Raw genomic sequence first — 17,714 nt, forward strand, 5'->3', positions numbered from 1 at the left:
TTTTTTTTTTTTCATTGTAGAAACAACAGAGCACATTGCACGGGAGCAGAAAAACAGGGAGCCAAGGTCATAACTCAGGCTCACTGACAGAACGAATGTGAATGCTTAGTTTTGTGGCTGTGGCGCATTTTGTATAGCTTCTGTTCCTTTGTTTTGTAGCTTTCTGCCTTCACCTGAGAGGGTGTGCCCTAAGTATGTGACTTCTTAATTAGAGTTTATTTAAAGATACCTTGTGGCCTTAACTCAGCCAAGTGACGTAACACAGCCATAGTATTTTGCTTACACCCTTCCTCTGTGTGGCCAGTCACTAAAATGTCATCTACGTAGAGTAGAAACTGTCTCTGCTGCTGGCAGGAGGCAGGAAATCATTGATTTCTTTAAAGCTTTAGCATAGGGCGATCGTGGCTCAAGAGTTGGGAGTTCGCCTTGTAATCGGAAGGTTGCCGGTTCGAACCCCGGCTTGGACAGTCTCGGTCGTTGTGTCCTTAGGCAAGACACTTCACCCGTTGCCTACTGGTGGTGGTCAGAGGGCCCGGTGGCGCCAGTGTCCGGCAGCTTCGCCTCTGTCAGTGCGCCCCAGGGTGGCTGTGGCTACAATGTAGCTTGCCATCTCCAGTGTGTGAATGTGTGTGTGAATGGGTGGATGACTGGATATGTAAAGCGCTTTGGGGTCCTTAGGGACTAGTAAAGCGCTATATAAATACAGGCCATTTTTACCATAGAGAGTGGGGATTTGCTACTACTGGTGGCATCATTTCAGTGATTTCATTTATTGGTCGCAGATCATGCACTAAACGGTATTTTGCAGTATTAGCTTTCTTCATTTCATTTCATTTCATTTCATTTTTATTTATTTCACACTTGGTACTACAAATCAAACAAAACAACCACATCTTCTGTCAACAAAACACAACAACCATGTGTGAAAAGGAGCAGGAAGAAGAAAACATTCTTATTAAACCCTGCCCCCTATCTACCATCGAACTTATATCACCGGTGGGCACCAAAAATCAGGAACAAACTAATATTGACATTTCTCTCCGGTCGAATCCCAAACCAACATCACATTCATTCGCATTCTTCATACTGAGTTATCGTTTTAAACATATAACACTTTTTAAAACATTGTAAATTTATACAATTCTTTAAATTATAATGAAGTGAATTCCACAGTCTTATACCCCTAACCGTTGTGCTCATTAATCTTTGTGTAGTCCTGGCTAACTGATGTTTAAAATAAAATTTCCTTCTATTTTCTTCTCCCCTTGAACACATCAAAAATACTCTTTGTAACTTAAAAGGCAAAATATTATTTTTAGCCTTAAACATAATTAATAATGTCCGTAATTTCACTAAATCTCCTAATTTTAATAATTTTGATTCTATAAATAATTTATTTGTATGTTCTCTATATTTAACATTATGAATTATTCGTATAACTTTCTTCTGTAATAGGTTTAAAGGTTTTATGGTATTCTCATATGTATTCCCCCAAACTTCAACACAATAGTTGATATATGAAAAAAACAAAGAAAAATATAAAATACGCATTGTTTTATAATTTAATAAATCTCTTATACTACCCAAAATATAAATACTTTTGACCATTTTCTTTCTAATATGTTCAATATGAGATTTCCATGTCAAATTCTCATTCACTATTACACCCAAAAAACGAAATTCAGTAACTCTTTCAATCAATTCTTCCTCTATAAACATAATGACTTTATCCTCCTTTACACGATTGCCAAATATCATATATTTCGTTTTTGTCAGATTCAAAGATAATTTATTTACATCAAACCATTTTTTTATTCTTAACATCTCAGAAGTCATAATTTCAACCAAGTCTTTCAAATTCTCTCCAGAGCAATAAAAATTTGTGTCATCTGCAAATAAAATCGAATTTAACCTTTTAGATACGTCACAAATATCATTAATATATAAATTAAAGAGTTTAGGTCCCAAAATAGAACCTTGAGGAACACCACATACAATCTTCAGTCTTTCAGAAGTATTGCCAAAATAATAAACATATTGCAACCTATTCTCTAAATAACTCATTAACCAATTCAATGCTACTCCTCTCACTCCATAGTTATACAATTTAGAAATCAAAATAGAATGTTGTATCGTATCAAAAGCTTTTTTTAAATCAACAAATACTCCCACTGTGTATTTATTATTATGTGTTGCAGATGAAATATCTTCAATAAAAGTCAACAACGCTAATGCCGTTGACCTATTTTTACGAAATCCAAATTGGTTTTCATGTATTAGATGATATTTTTCAATAAAACTATCAAGTCTTTGTGCAAAGAGTTTTTCTAGCAATTTTGAAAACTGTGATAAAAGAGACACTGGCCTATAATTATTAAAACTATGCTTATCTCCTGATTTATATAATGGTATTACTTTTGCCACTTTCATTCTGTCAGGGAATACTCCTGACTGTAGCGAAAGATTAAAAATATAACAAAGAGGAGTACTTATACAATCTATTGTCTTTTTAATTATGACCATGTCTATACCATCACAATCAGTAGATTTTTTATCTTTACAATTTTTTACAATTGCTACTATTTCTTTTATGGTAGTATCGGCTAAGAATATGGAATTAACCATTCTATTATCACCTATCCAGGCTTCCTCATCTCCTGGATCATCATTTTTCCTGATTAGATTTGCTAAAGTAGGTCCAACATTTACAAAAAAAGAATTGAATTCGTTTGCTACTTCGGTCTTATCTTTAACAACTTGATTATTATTAATAAAATAATTAGGCCGAACTTTGGGTGTGTTCTTATTACCCAATACCTCTTTAAAAATATTCCAAATGCCCTTAATATTATTTATATTTATTTATAATAATAATATTTATTATTTAGCTTTCTTCACCACTTAAACAAAACATCACTCTTTGTTTGTTGTATTATTATTATTATTTTAAATTCGCCTTTCTCAAAAACAGAAAATGAAGTTGTATTTGTTCTTTGCTGAGAAACACAAAACCTCTTTGTTTTTGTTTTTTCAAAACAAGAAACTAAGTTTGAACTTTTCTGCCTTATCACCTAAAACAAAGCAGACAACCCAGCTCTCAGCTGGCTTTGAACTTATCATCATCAAGGTCGCATGGTGAGAGCTACTTCAGGAGTCACAGTACTCCTCACTCAAGCAACACGTCAAAAAAAACAAAAAACAAAAAGCAAAAAACTCAGCACACTACACAGAGAACAACAGTAAAGACACAACTGAAAATGCTGATTGCCTAATCGTTATGTGTCACTGTGATCCACAAGTGTGATCACAAATTTATTTATTTTTTCAATTCAACAAAACAAACAAACAAACAAAAAACAAAACAAAACAAAAAGAGAAAAAAAAAAAACAAGTTGCTGATGGCATGAACGCTTTACACACATAAGTCAGGACACACACAAAAAGGCTGCTTTCAAAAACAAATCTGAAGTGTGAGGGGAAAAAAACTGAACTCACAGACAGCTGCATGTTTGAGCTTTAATAGCATGCAGCTCCTGCTCTAAAAAATGTGCTTTAATGTGCTCTAAAAAAGTTTTTAAAAAACTTGCTCATCAGCTTAGCAGTGACCACATATTTAATTTAGCTTCTCAATTTTGTAGCTTTAGCTGTTGTATACAGGGTTTAGCTTATTAGTTGTTAGTATGGGTGTGCTCTATATCTCAACAATGTCTCATCTAGGATGACAGGTTTTCAAGCAGGTCAAGTGCCTCTATGCACTTAATTAATGTTCTTTATTTTCTTCACCTCATATATCATTGTATTGAGTTTGAGCAAAACTTAAGCTTAATGCAGACTGCTTTTAGCAATTAATCACCTCACATCATAACTGACTGAGGTGCCTCTTCATATTAATATTATTTCATTATTAATGCTATTATTTTTTTATATAACAGCAATGGTATATTACAATATTTTATTTATATTTTATTTTGTATCCACCAAGGGCTGCGGGCGATCTGCAGTTTCACCCTTTCCCAAGCTGGAGACATTTTCCTTTTCACACACTTTCCTTGGCTGAACAATGACAGCCAATATCCCTTAATATACTTTATGCATCTCTCTATTTCATTTAATATGTGTTTGTGTGAATTATCTGCTTTCATTCATTCTATTCATTCTGGGCAGGACAATAGGTGAAACGTTTGTGAAAACAGAGAAGAAAAAATAAAGACACAGAGAGAGTCTGGTATGACCAAGCAATAATCAGACAATAAATTTAGTTGGTAATACAATAAATTGTGAGATGCTTTCTGTTTGACTGATGCAACACAAGTAATTTACTGTATGAAAGAAATTCTCTTTTGTGATAATATTTTGAACATGCATTTCTGTTGACCTGTCAACTTAGCGCATTATAAGTTGATATGCAAATTTGTTTATTGATACTAGACTTGAAAAATGACTGGATTATAACATAAGTGAATAAGATGTAACAGAGGGTTGAAATTAGTTTCTTATTTCTAGTGTGTGGAGGAAGGTTTTATCATGGCACACATCTGTTTACATGGGAGGAAACTCCTTATGTGATATGACATTTAGCAATTTGCAAATGTTCAGCACACCAGAAGGATGACTCTGAAATTACAAAGGGAAACAATTTTGCTGACAAAGCTGCAAAAACAGCAGCTATAGCAACCACAGTCTTGTCAACAACTCATGAAAATCACACCATTCCACTATCTATACTGCAGGACGAACAAAAAGCAGCACCACCCAAAGACCAAAAACAATGGCCAAAACACGGAGCAGCACTAGACGCTGATGACATAATGAAAGTAGCAGGAAAATGGCCAGAAATCTATCCAGTGAAAAAAGCTGACGCAATCTCAGTTGCAAAGCGTCCATGCAACCATTTCATTCCAACATATGGAATTCCTACTCTGATGAGATCAGATAATGGAACCCATTATGTAAATGACGTGATCAGCAAAGTATCTGAAGCACTAGGTTTCAGTTTAAAACACCGTTGTGCCTACCGTCCACAGAGTGCAGGATTAGTGGAGAGAACAAATGGCACTATAAAACAAAGGCTCAGGAAAACAATGGAAGAAACTGGCAGACCTTGGCCAGAATGTGGATGAGAATAACAAAAGGAAATAACAAACTGTCCCCATTTGAAATTATACATGGGCAACCTTTTCCATTGCCAGTTATTAGCGAGCCACTAGATAAATCAATCCGTGAAACCACCCTGGCAGATTGGATGACTCAATTGTTGACAAACAGAGAAGTCGTTTTGAACAATAAACTGCCGCAAGACTCTTTTTCACCTATTTCTTGCAGATTGAAGCCAGGTGATTGGATCCTTGTCCGTGTCATGGTCCTGGGTCATTTTGACCCAGTGTTTTGTGTTTCCTTGAAGTTCATTTTTGTGCCTTGTGTTTATTGAACCTGAAGTTTAGTGTTTTATCAGCCCTACCTGTGTCTGTCCTCGGTGCTCTGTTTGTGTCCCCGTGTTGTGTTGTAAATCAGTCTGTGTGTTTCCTGCTTTACTTTGAAGGCTCGTGTTCTGGATTTCCTGTTCTATTCTGAAGGTCTGTGTCTGTTGTCATTGTGTTCAGCTTGTGTCCTCCAGTCATCGTGTGTATTAGGATCAGCTGTTCTCAGTGTTGGGGAGTAACAGAATACATGTACCGCCGTTACGTATTTAAAATACAAAATATGAGTAACTGTATTCCGTTACAGTTACCGTTTAAAAAGGTGGTATTTAGAATACAGTTACTTTGTTGAAATAAATGGATTACACTGTGGTACTTACCTGTTTCATATTGTGGCGGGTCAGGACTGTTTGGGTTTTGTTTGACAGCTACGTTCTGTTGTTCCAGGCGGCAGCGTTACAGTTGCCATGGTTAGCTCTCTCTCTCTGCATGTTTCCTGGGTGAGAGAGCGCCTTTTTGTTGTTGTTGTGCTAAGCTAATAGGCAGAATGTTACAGGTATAGCTCTAAAGAATGTAGCATCATAGGCAGTGTAGTCCGTGCTGCAGGGAGAATGGACTGCCATACCGGTTATGTGTCTGTGAGCGAGGGAGGGAGAAAAAGGAAAAGTACGAGCTGTCATCGAGCAAAAGAGTGCCTGACGAGCCCAGTTGTAAGTATGCTATTAAGACTCGACTGTACACCGTGTTCGTGTTTTCCTCCAAAAACAATAAGTTCCGTTGGAGCAGCCTTTCAACGCCTCTCTCTGTCTCTCGCAAGCAAAGTTGACCCAGACAACAAAGTAAAGCTATTTTTTGGCTACGAGCCCGACGTGTTAGCCAGAGGTCCCTTTACTACGGTTCCGAGCCGCGGACCTTCAGTAACAGTAATAAATCACAGCAATAGTATATTCACGTAGTTGTAAACAGCATGATAATATATTAAGTAATCCAAAGTATTCAGAATGCGTTACTCGCATTGAGTAACGTAATGGAATACGTTACAGAATACATTTTGGGGCATGTATTCTGTAATCTGTAATGGAATACATTTTAAAACTAACCTTCCCAACACTGGCTGTTCTCCCCTCCTGTGTGTGATTACCCGATTACCTTGTGTGTGTATATTTAGTGGGTGTCGGTCTGTGTTCGTTGTCGGCTCGTCCGAGTTCATCTGTGTAGCTCTGCATTTCTCTGCGTTCCATGGTGCGTTGTTCCCGTCTCTGTGTCTCTCTGCCTCCGCAGCCCTTTTTGTATGTGTTAAGGTTCACATTATTGAGGAAGGAGAGTACAAACAACCAGGTCCAGAAGATCTTGGTCAAACAATTGATTTTAATGAATACACGCGTGGGAAGACCAGTCTGTACGCAGACAGGGATTGATCTTCGACTTAATCAAAGCATACACAGATTTTTATAGCATCAGGGTTTGAATTAATGACGCCCCTTCATACGTCACAGACAGAATATATACATACGTCAAATCAAAACCACAATGACTTTTAACGCGATTTAAAAGAACGTTGTCTTCTATCTCGTCTGGAACACGAGCCCCACATCCTGCCAGACGCTGTTCCTCTTTCCAGAGACAAACATGACCAACTTCTCACCTATAAATGAGTCTAACTAATGTGTGTGTGTGTATGTGTTGACCTTACATGCTCTCTCATCTCACCCGTTGCACTTCTGACCTTTTACCAGACCAGAGGCTCATCCTTATGTGTAATAACCTAACTGAAACTATATGCACTATGTTGAATAAATGTTTTAATCAAGAACCTCTACTAAAAGCTTAATAAAAGAATATAAAAGTATAACAGACAATTTGAATAACCTAGTAATTCAAATAGCCTCGTCCAACCTGCTCCTCAGAATAACTTAGACTCTGCTTTCACTTCTGCAAACTCTCTGCAACTTCCTGTCAACTCCTGCAACTTAGTCTTTCTGAAAGACACACACACTGTTTAAACCTCTGAATGCAATATCAATGCTGCAGATTATATTATTAATGCAATGGTAATGATGATGATTATTTAACAATAGCAGTAAAATAATTTCCCTGCTCCACATATGCTCTCAGGTTTGTTATTTAGTTTTTCCCAGTTTAGGTTTCTATAGCGGCAACCTTCGGTCCTTCTTTGCCGCTTCTGCAGAACGTAAAGTTTCTGACTCGTGCTCTTGTTAAGTCGCTTGGATGCCATCCGGTAGCAAAAAACCAGGCGAAGGAAAAAAGGGGCAAAACATTTATTTTCCATACAAATCGAAAGGTACAAAACAAATGCCTCTGGTGGGAGCTCCATTTATATTCCCTTTGTGTTACAACAAAAAATAACATTAAAACGGCGACGGTCAGAAAACTGTTGCTCCACGTCCTGCTTGCTTACCTAACCTTTTACCCACACCCCTCCGCATGCGGGCCAAATACACACCCCTTTACAACATCTACCAACACTTTACAACAACAACAGACTAATAAAGCAGGATTAATTTATGGAGCACAGCATATTACATTATAACATAAAATGATCAAGATTATAATAGAAACTTAAAGATCATGACAAATACTTAAATATGGCATGATGTAACTGAGTAAAATATTGGCCTGGACTTGGCTCCAACATCCTGGCCCCTAATTGTTCTTGTGAGCCACAAAACAATTACTCTTACACATACATTTATATATTGTTCAGAACAACAAATCAAACCTTCCAGATAACGAACAGGCAAATATACAAAGTACTTGAACTGCTCATATGGCACATTAATGTCCTTATTCCAACAGAAACTTCATTTTGTCTTGTTACAGCAGGAACTCTTCTTAAGCTGGAACATGTCTTCGCGGATGCGAGTATGTGTGTATGTTGGGGAGATTAGGAAATGGAGTCAGAGGTTCAAGCACATGACTCACTGTAGGAGACCAGCCTTTCCCGCTGTCTCTTGAGTAATATGTAGAAGGGGCGCTACATATCACACTCTAGCAGCACACAAAGCTTCGCCACAGGTCGTAGGAGAATGTTTTTGCTGGTTTTCACCTTGGCTTGACGAACCCGACCTTTGGCATCCTCAAACGTCTGAATCACTCGACCCATTAGCCATGAATTTCTTGGAGAGGAATCATCCACGATGAGGACAATATCACCTTGACTGATATTTTTTGTGGAAGGGCCCACTTGTGTCTCTTTTGCAAGTCCAGCAGATACTCCTTAATCCACCGTCTCCAAAACAAATCCGCCAAGTACTGGACTTGACGCCATCTACGCCTCGAGTACAAGTCGCTCCTGCTGAATACTCCAGGAGGTAGCGGAGTTTTGGCTTTCATCAAAAGCAAATGGTTTGGCGTCAAGGCCTCCAGGTCGTTCGGATCGGTTGAGACTCTTGAGATAGGGCGGCTATTGATAATCGCCTCTACCTCACACAGCAGTGTGTGCAGACCCTCCTCATCAAGGATCTGCTGCTCCACAACGGAGCTGAGCACTTTGCGTATGGACTGTATCTGCCGCTCCCAAACTCCTCCAAAATGCGAGGCAGCTGGGGGGTTGAATATCCATGTGATGCCTTTAACCAACAAGGCTTCTTGAATCTTTGCATTATCCAAAGCACGCACTGCTTCCCGCAGCTCCCTCTCTGCACTTACAAAGTTTGTTCCATTGTCAGAACGCATCAACTGAACCTGTCCCCTCCTAGCAATGAACCTCCGCAATGCATAAATACAAGAGTCCGTGTCCAACGAATTTGCCAGCTCAATATGCACAGCCCTCACTGTCAAGCAGGTAAAAACTACACCATACCTTTTGATCATGGACCTACCCCTTTTGATTTCGAAGGACCAAAGTAGTCCACACCGACACTTGTGAACGGTGGCTCATCGGGCGTGAGCCTTTCAGTAGTAAGATCTGCCATGATCTGACTTGCCGCTTTCCCATGATGCCGTCTGCAGGCGACGCACCGGGACAAAATCTTCCGGACAGCAGCATGAGATCTTAGTATCCAGTACTTCTGCCGTACCTTTGATAGGACATGATTCCTGCCACAATGCCCAAGATCTTTGTGAGTAGATCTGAGAATGAGAGTGGCTATATGCTGATCCTTAGCCAAGATTGCAGGGTGTTTTAACTCCTCTTGCATGCTAGATCTGCTCAATCTGCCACCCACTCTCAGAATGCCATCCTGTACAACTGGCGACAACTGACAAAGAGGGCTATCCTTTGACACTGTCTTTCCTTGTTGCAGCTTGGCAACCTCTTTGCCAAACCGCTGCCCTTGACTGAAGCGCACTATCTCCACTTCCGCCTCAGCCATGTCACTCACAGAAAGTGGCAAGATGGGAAGGTTAGCCTTGAAGTGTGTCATTTGCTTCTCCTGCTCCAACCTTCCATCATAGAGATTTGCTTTTAAATCCTTCCTCTTTTGAGCAAGAAGCTTCAGCACACCTTTTAATCTCAGGACCCATGCAACGGCTCTTTTAACCCGACGCCAGCTTGAGTACTGATGAATGAGCTGAGAGGTGGCGTCTGCAGCTTCTTCAACCACAAGAGCATATACTGATGCTTCTTTGACTTCTGGGTCATTACAGATTGGCTGGCATACACTGTCTGGCATTTCTGGTCACTCCATTTCTGGTTTCAAAATGAAATCTGGACCCGTGATCCATGTCTTTGCCTTGAGAAAGGCACCAACACTGAGCCCTCTGGAAGCAAAGTCTGCAGGATTGGCCGAGGTGTTCACATATCTCCACTGAGAGACAGCTGATCTATCCTTGATGGCAGCAACTCGATTGGCAACAAACATACGAAACCTCGCTGTTTCATTCTTGAGGTACTTAATCACCGACGTGCTGTCCGTCCAAAAGACAGACTCCTCCAACTCTAACTCCAGTTCGGCTCTTACCATCCTGTCCATCTTTGCTGCCACCACTGCAGCAGTAAGCTCGAGTCGTGGTATGGTAACTGGCTTCAATGGTGTAACCCTGGCTTTACCAATAATGAAAGCGCTATGTGGCTGGTTCAGATTGTTCTTTGAAACCAGATATGTGGCTATGCCATACCCCCTTTTACTTGCGTCGGCAAAGTGATGAAGTCGAGCTGAAGAGATCTTGCCAAGGTTGACTGGTCTCACACATCTGTCTACCTCAAACCTAGCTAAGTGGTGCAAACTGCCGACCCATTGTTACCACTGCAGAGACAGAGCTTCTGGCTTTACCATCGAAAGCAGTCCTCTCCTTGTGAGTGGTTTGCTCTCAACCAGAACTCTGAATTTCAGCGTGTCAGACTCCACGCACCACTGGACCCCTAAAGCTCTTTCAATAGGGAGGCAGTCCCTTTCAAGATCGAGCTCCTTGACTTCTTTGGCCCTGTCATCCTCAGGTATAGACGCAAGCACTGCTCTGCTATTGGAAATCCACTTAGTGAGCTTGAAACCTCCTGCAGCGCACAAAGTCCTGAGGTCCCGAATCAGTGAGATTGCCTGCTCTTCAGTGCTGACAGACTTCAGGCAATCATCCACATAAAAGTTCCTCAGAACAGTGTTCGTCGCAATATGGTTCAACCTCGCCTGACTGTCCTCAGCACACCTTTGCAGCGCGTAGCATGCACAGCTTGGTGAAGAAGTTGCACCGAACAAGTGAACTACCATTCTGTATTCCTTGAGGCCTTTATCAAGATCTCCCTTCGGCCACCACAAGAATCTCAACAGATCAGCATCTTCAGCGGGAACCCTGACTTGATGAAACATGCCTTCAATATCAGACATGAAGGCAACTGGTTCCTGCCTGAACCTCATCAAAACACCTATGAGGGAATTGGTTAAGTCTGGCCCCTGCAACAGCTGAGAGTTCAGTAACATGCCTTGATACGTGGATGCACAGTCAAATACCACTCTCAACTTGTGCTTGGTTGGGTGGTACACCCCATGATGTGGGAGATACCATATTCTGCTACCACTTTTACAAGTTTCTGCCACGGGAACTTCTTCGGCATAGCCCCTTTCCAGTGTCTCTGTCATAAACTTTGTGTACTCTTGATGAAACTCACTGTCTCTTAACAGCCTCCGTTTCAGGCCTTCTGCTCTTTGTACCGGCACAACACGGTTGTTTGGAAATGCAGCCCCCTTGTTCTTTAAAGGAAGGCCAATGGTGTAGTGACCGTGAACCTGCTTCACTGACAGTGACACAGACTCCATAAATTGTCTGTCTCTGGCTGACATTTCTATTTTCTCAGATAACTCATGCTCAGGGAAGTCATACTTCATTTGCTGCTGCGAGAGCTCCTCTAGCTTTGTCACCGATATCCTGTTCACCATCACCGGTGACCACTCAACAGCTCCTTGAGCAATACCCTCTTCTCTTAGCAGAGGTCCATTAATCGTCCAGCCTAGTGCAGTTTTTACAGCATATGGGCCGTTGCCCTCACTGTTGATAACCTTCCAGGGCTCAAGCGCCTTTGGTACATTCATGCCTATTAACATACCAATTTTTCCATCAATCTGCTTGAGCTGAACCTCCTTCAAATAAGGCCATCTGTCCACATCGCTTTGTTGTGGAATGTTCTCCTTTGTTACTGGAATCTCTGCCTGTGTGAAAACCTGGGGAATCTTCAAAAAGTTGTCCTCATCCAAACCACTGACCTCGAGACCCTTAACGACATGAGTACTGATTGTCGCTTCCTATCCCATGGCGTGGAGCAGAATGTTGGACTTTTTTCCTGTGACCTGTAAATCCCTCATCAGCTCATCTGTACAAAAGGTTCCAGTGCTTCCTGGGTCTAAGAACGCGTATGATTCAACTGTTGTGTTGCTCCTTGAACATCTGACCTTCACAGGCACAATTGAGAGTGCACAGACTGCTTCGCCAGCCCCGGTACAACCGCATGTTTCACTGCCTGCTGCTGGTTCTCTGATACTTTTACTGTCACTATTAGGAGAAGAGTACTGCTCCTTATGCAGAATGGTGGGATGTTTCTGAGAACAAGTCTCACACGTGTGTCTTTGCTGGCAGCCTTTGCTCAGATGCCCCTGTGACAGGCAACCAAAACACAAGCTCTTTGATTTGAGGAAATCAAGCCTTTCTCTGTGAGGCTTTTGCTTGAGGAGTCTGCAGGTACTGAGGTTATGTCCTCCCTTATGACAGAAAAGACACTGTCTTCCACCTGTAGAGCCTACATTTTCCCTTTCTCTCTTTGTCTGCTCTGCACTGTTTGACACAGGTGCTGTATTAGTAGCAAAGATGCTTTCCCTCTCCTTGAATTTCAGAGCATTCTCTTTGCATACCTTTGCTTTGCCCTTGTCTCTAGACAAAGCGGTGTCCTGAATGTTACCAAACAATGGGTGAGAAGCGATCTTTGCCTGCTTCTCTACAAAACTGACCAGATCAGCGAATCTAGCTCTCATTGCTGTATGTTCTTGAATGTCACAGGCGAAACCCCTCCACCTTTCCCTTAATTTAAAAGGAAGCTTGGAGATGACTGTTCTCATATTAGTAGGGCTATCCATCTCCTCAATGTACTCCATGCTATCTACTGTGTTACAGCAAGTAGTGAGGAACATAGCAAACTCCATCAGTGCATCACCATCCTCTGGCTTGATTACAGGCCATTTTAGAGCTCTTTCAATGTAGGCTGAGGCAATAGTATATTCATCCCCAAAATGCTTGCGCAGAAGCCTCTTAGCTTCAGCGTAGCCCCTGTCAGGATACATGTGCGAACAGCTACAAACAAGAACCTTGGGTCTCCCTTGGGTGAACTGCTCCAGGAAGCGCAACCTATCTCTATTGCTGTCTGTCCTTTCCTCAATCCCATGCTCGAACGCTTTCATAAAAAACCCAAACTCCAGTGGATCCCCACTGAATACTGGAACATCCAAAGGAGGGAGAGTGGATGCTTTCTGTTGTTTTACTAGGAGCTCTGTAATCTCGTTTTGTTGCTTCATGACATCCAACAAGTCTTTAACATCAGCCATCCTGCCTTGACTAGTAATAGACTGGCTATTATCCTTCTTATTCAATGGATGAGGAAGCCTGCTACTCCTTTCTGAGCCCTGCATTACCTCTGACTCACATTCTCGACCGACAACTCCATGTTCTGGCTGAACCAAACCAAAACTGGCCCCAATACTTTGGCCCGGAGCTCTTTGGCAGGTAGCCATTTTGTTGACCAAGTCAGCAGAAGTGTTATGGGCTGGCTCCTTCACAGTCAGCACCTCAAGCTTTGCGTTAGCTGCAGCAATAGCTGTTTGCAACTCCCATTCCTCCCTTTTTGCCTTAAGAACAGCTTCTTGTCTGTCAATCTCCATCTTTTTCTTTAATGCCTCAGCACGCGCTACCAGAGCAGCCCTCTCTGCCTCAATCTTTAGCCTGGCAGAATATGTGGTTGAAGACACAACAGAAGAGGTTCGACTGCTTCGATGTGCTTTACTGCATCTGGACGATATTGCTGAAGCACTGTCTGCAGGCTCAACTTCAGCATCAACCATTCTTGCTTCATCTGCTTGCATTTCCACTCCTTTTAACCATCTCTCAACTTTCTCCACAAAACTTCTCAAATAGCTAGCCTTTGGCTCATACCACTGTGTCTGATCATGAAGAAGTTCCGACTCAGTCAAGTGATTTTTAACTGCATCGTTGTTTTCACAAAACTCAATATATATTTTTGAGAAGTCAGTGGCTAATTTAACAGACACTTCCTCAAAATTGCCGTCATCTTCCATAAGCTCCTCAATCTCTTTTATCTTTCTAGTAAGATAACCCAACTTGGTTTTCCTTGTCACTTTAAGATGCTGAAGCTTTTCCTCTTGTGCTTTAAAGGTTGGCTTGGAAACTCTTTTTTCCTGCTGCTCCATATTAATTGCGCTGCCATAAACCTTTCAATGCAATTAATCCTTTACACAGGCCATGTACCACTTAACCATACAGGAATTTTCACAAACCGTAAAGCAGGCACAGCCTCTTACTTTTCAGATGCGGGGTTTTCTTACTGCCGAAAGGATCCGGAAAACATGGGAAGACTGAAGCGCATCCTCTTTCACGTCCCGTTTTCCAGTTTTCCCTTGCCGCGCCGCGGGCCGATTAACTCTGTGCGCCGGTGACGCGTGCGTAATCCTCTCACTTTCGGAGCAGTTTTCTGACTAATATAGCGGCAACCTTCGGTCCTTCTTTGCCGCTTCTGCAGAACGTAAAGTTTCTGACTCGTGCTCTTGTTAAGTCGCTTGGATGCCTTCCGGTAGCAAAAAACCAGGCAAAGGAAAAAAGGGGCAAAACATTTATTTTCCATACAAATCGAAAGGTACAAAACAAATGCCTCTGGTGGGAGCTCTGTTTATATTCCCTTTGTGTTACAACAAAAAATAACATTAAAACGGCGACGGTCAGAAAACTGTTGCTCCACGTCCTGCTTGCTTACCTAACCTTTTACCCACACCCCTCCGCATGCGGGCCAAATACACACCCCTTTACGACATCTACCAACACTTTACAACAACAACAGACTAATAAAGCAGGATTAATTTATGGAGCACAGCATATTACATTATAACATAAAATGATCAAGATTATAATAGAAACTTAAAGATCATGACAAATACTTAAATATGGCGTGATGTAACTGAGTAAAATATTGGCCTGGACTTGGCTCCAACAGTTTCCGTTAGTATTTCTCATGCTTCGTCGTCTGTTTCTGCCACTGCCACTTGTAAATAGACGTCACACTCTTCATCAGTCGCTTGCTTGCATTTTGGGTCCTTATTCATCTACAACACGACTGCTGCCCCAGCCGTGACAGTCCGAGTACTCCAAAGGAAAATTGGAGCTCGCCACGGTGGGAGGGTCCATACCAAGTGCTTCTGACCACTCCAACTGCTGGCAAAATAGCAGAGAGACCCTCCTGAACAAGACTCAAGCAAAGTGTGCAGCTAACTTCGCTGGCATTGGATTCCTACACAGCCGAATCATCACCAACGACACAAACCCACATGCTGTTGGACTTAAAGCTCCACGTTTCTTATCAAGTGTTTAGAGATTGCTTAAATAACTATCAGCGCACCATCAAGGTAGAATGAGCAAATTATTTCTCCATGATCATTAACAAGAAGTCTGGTAATCCTAAAGCTCTATTCAATACAATCAACTCTGTCTTGCATCCCACCACATCAGTCATATCTGAGACTGCCCCACACACGTCTGAGGATTTTCAAAAATTCTTTACTGAAAAAATTAAGGATATCCAAGCACATATCCCGCTCCCATCCCAAGACCCCTCTGAACCACCTACATGTTCATTCCTTTTTTCAGAATTTAAACCGGTTTCATTATCCCATCTCACTGATATAATAATGCACATGAAACCAACTACGTGCCCCTTGGATATGTTACCTACACCATTTCTCAGAGATGTGCTGAAGACAGTCGGCCCCAACATGCTTGCTATTGTAAATGGCAGTATCTCATATGGAACTGTTCCTGACTTGTTTAAACAAGCTGTTGTCCAGCCGCTTCTAAAAAAAACCTGGTTTAGATCCGTCAGTTCTTGGTAATTTTAGACCAATCTCTAAGCTGCCATTTTTGTCTAAGGTTCTTGAGAAGATTGTCCTCCACCAATTATCCTCATTCTTAGACACGCATAATATTCTGGACAAATATCAGTCTGGTTTCAGGGCCTTCCACAGCACAGAGTCTGCTCTACTGAAGGTGTTCAATGATGTGCTTCTAGCTGCTGATTCTGGAAAAAGTACAGTTTTAATCCTTTTAGACCTGAGCGCAGCATTTGACACTGTCGACCACACAATCCTATTAAACCGTCTAAAGACATGTGTCGGCATTCAAGGCTCTGCTCTAAAATGGTTGGCCTCTTACCTAGAGAGCAGAACATATTCTGTGATGCTGGCTAACAAATACTCTTCCCCAGCTACACTAACTTGTGGAATACCTCAGGGCTCTATTCTGGGCCCGGTCTTATTCTCCTTATACATGCTCCCATTAGGCTCCATTTTTCAGAAACACCAGATCTCTTACCACTCTTATGCAGACGATACACAGTTCTACCTCTCTCTAAAACCAGGTGCTGATAGTACACTGCAGAAAGTCTCAGAGTGTCTTAGCGACATACATTGCTGGATGTCTCTGAACCTTCTCAAACTAAATCATGACAAAACCGACATTATAATCTTCGGTAAGCAGGACTCTATTAGTCTCATAAGAAACAATTTGGGCCCATTATCAGCTAATGTACATCCCCATGTAAAAAATCTTGGTTTCATTTTTGATTCCACTTTCAAGCTGGACAAGCAAATAAATTCAGTTGTTCGTGGCAGTTTTTTCCAGCTCAGGAGCATTTCTAAACTCAAAAATATCCTGTCATCTAAAGACCTGGAAACTGTTATCCATGCTTTCATATCGTCACGTCTTGACTATTGTAACTCTCTCTATTTAGGCATTTGTCACTCAAGCCTGTCACGCCTGCAACTTGTTCAAAATGCAGCCGCAAGGCTCCTAACAGGTACTAGAAAGAAAGAGAATGTTACCCCGGTACTCGCATCTCTACATTGGCTACCAGTTAAACATAGAATCGATTTTAAGGTTTTATTATTCATTTTTAAAGCTCTCCATGGTTTGGCTCCAGGTTACATAAGATAAGATAAGATAAGATAAGATAGAACTTTATTAATCCCTCGGGTGGGTTCCTCTGGGAAATTCGATCTACATTTCAGATCTTGTTAGCCTGCACTTACCCACTCGATCTCTGTGCTCCTCCAGTCAGATGGTTTTATCAGTTCCACGCTCCCAGCTCAAATCTAGAGGTGACAGGGCTTTCTCCATTGCCGCCCCGAGACTCTGGAATAGTCTTCCCCCCTTCATAAAATTCTCTTCATCCTTGGAAGTCTTTAAATCGAATCTCAAGACCTACTTATTTTCCAAGGCTTTCGGATCTCTTTGATATCTTTTTTTATTCTGTCTATTTGGTCTCATATCTTATTGGATGGTGTTGTATGTGTATATACGCTATGTTCACATTTGTGTGCTTTTGTGTGAATAAGATAAGATAAGATAAGATAAAACTTTATTAATCCCTGGGGTGGGTTCCTCTGGGAAATTCGGTTTCCAAAAGCACAGCACCGACAGAAGTAACAGAGTTCTCTTCTCTGCTAGCCATTGGGGCGGGGGGGCTGGGAGGAGATGTTAGCTGTCCGATTGGCCTCCCTGCTGCTGCGGAGCCTGGGACGGTCTGCTTGCCTCCACCACGGGGGGAAGGGTAACATCTCTTGGATCTGGGTTCTGTTT

Source organism: Diplotaxodon limnothrissa, linkage group LG23, assembly GCF_057381915.1.
Source record: "Diplotaxodon limnothrissa isolate DT_005_m linkage group LG23, D_limnothrissa_male_GT1.1, whole genome shotgun sequence".
NCBI lineage: Eukaryota > Metazoa > Chordata > Actinopteri > Cichliformes > Cichlidae > Diplotaxodon > Diplotaxodon limnothrissa.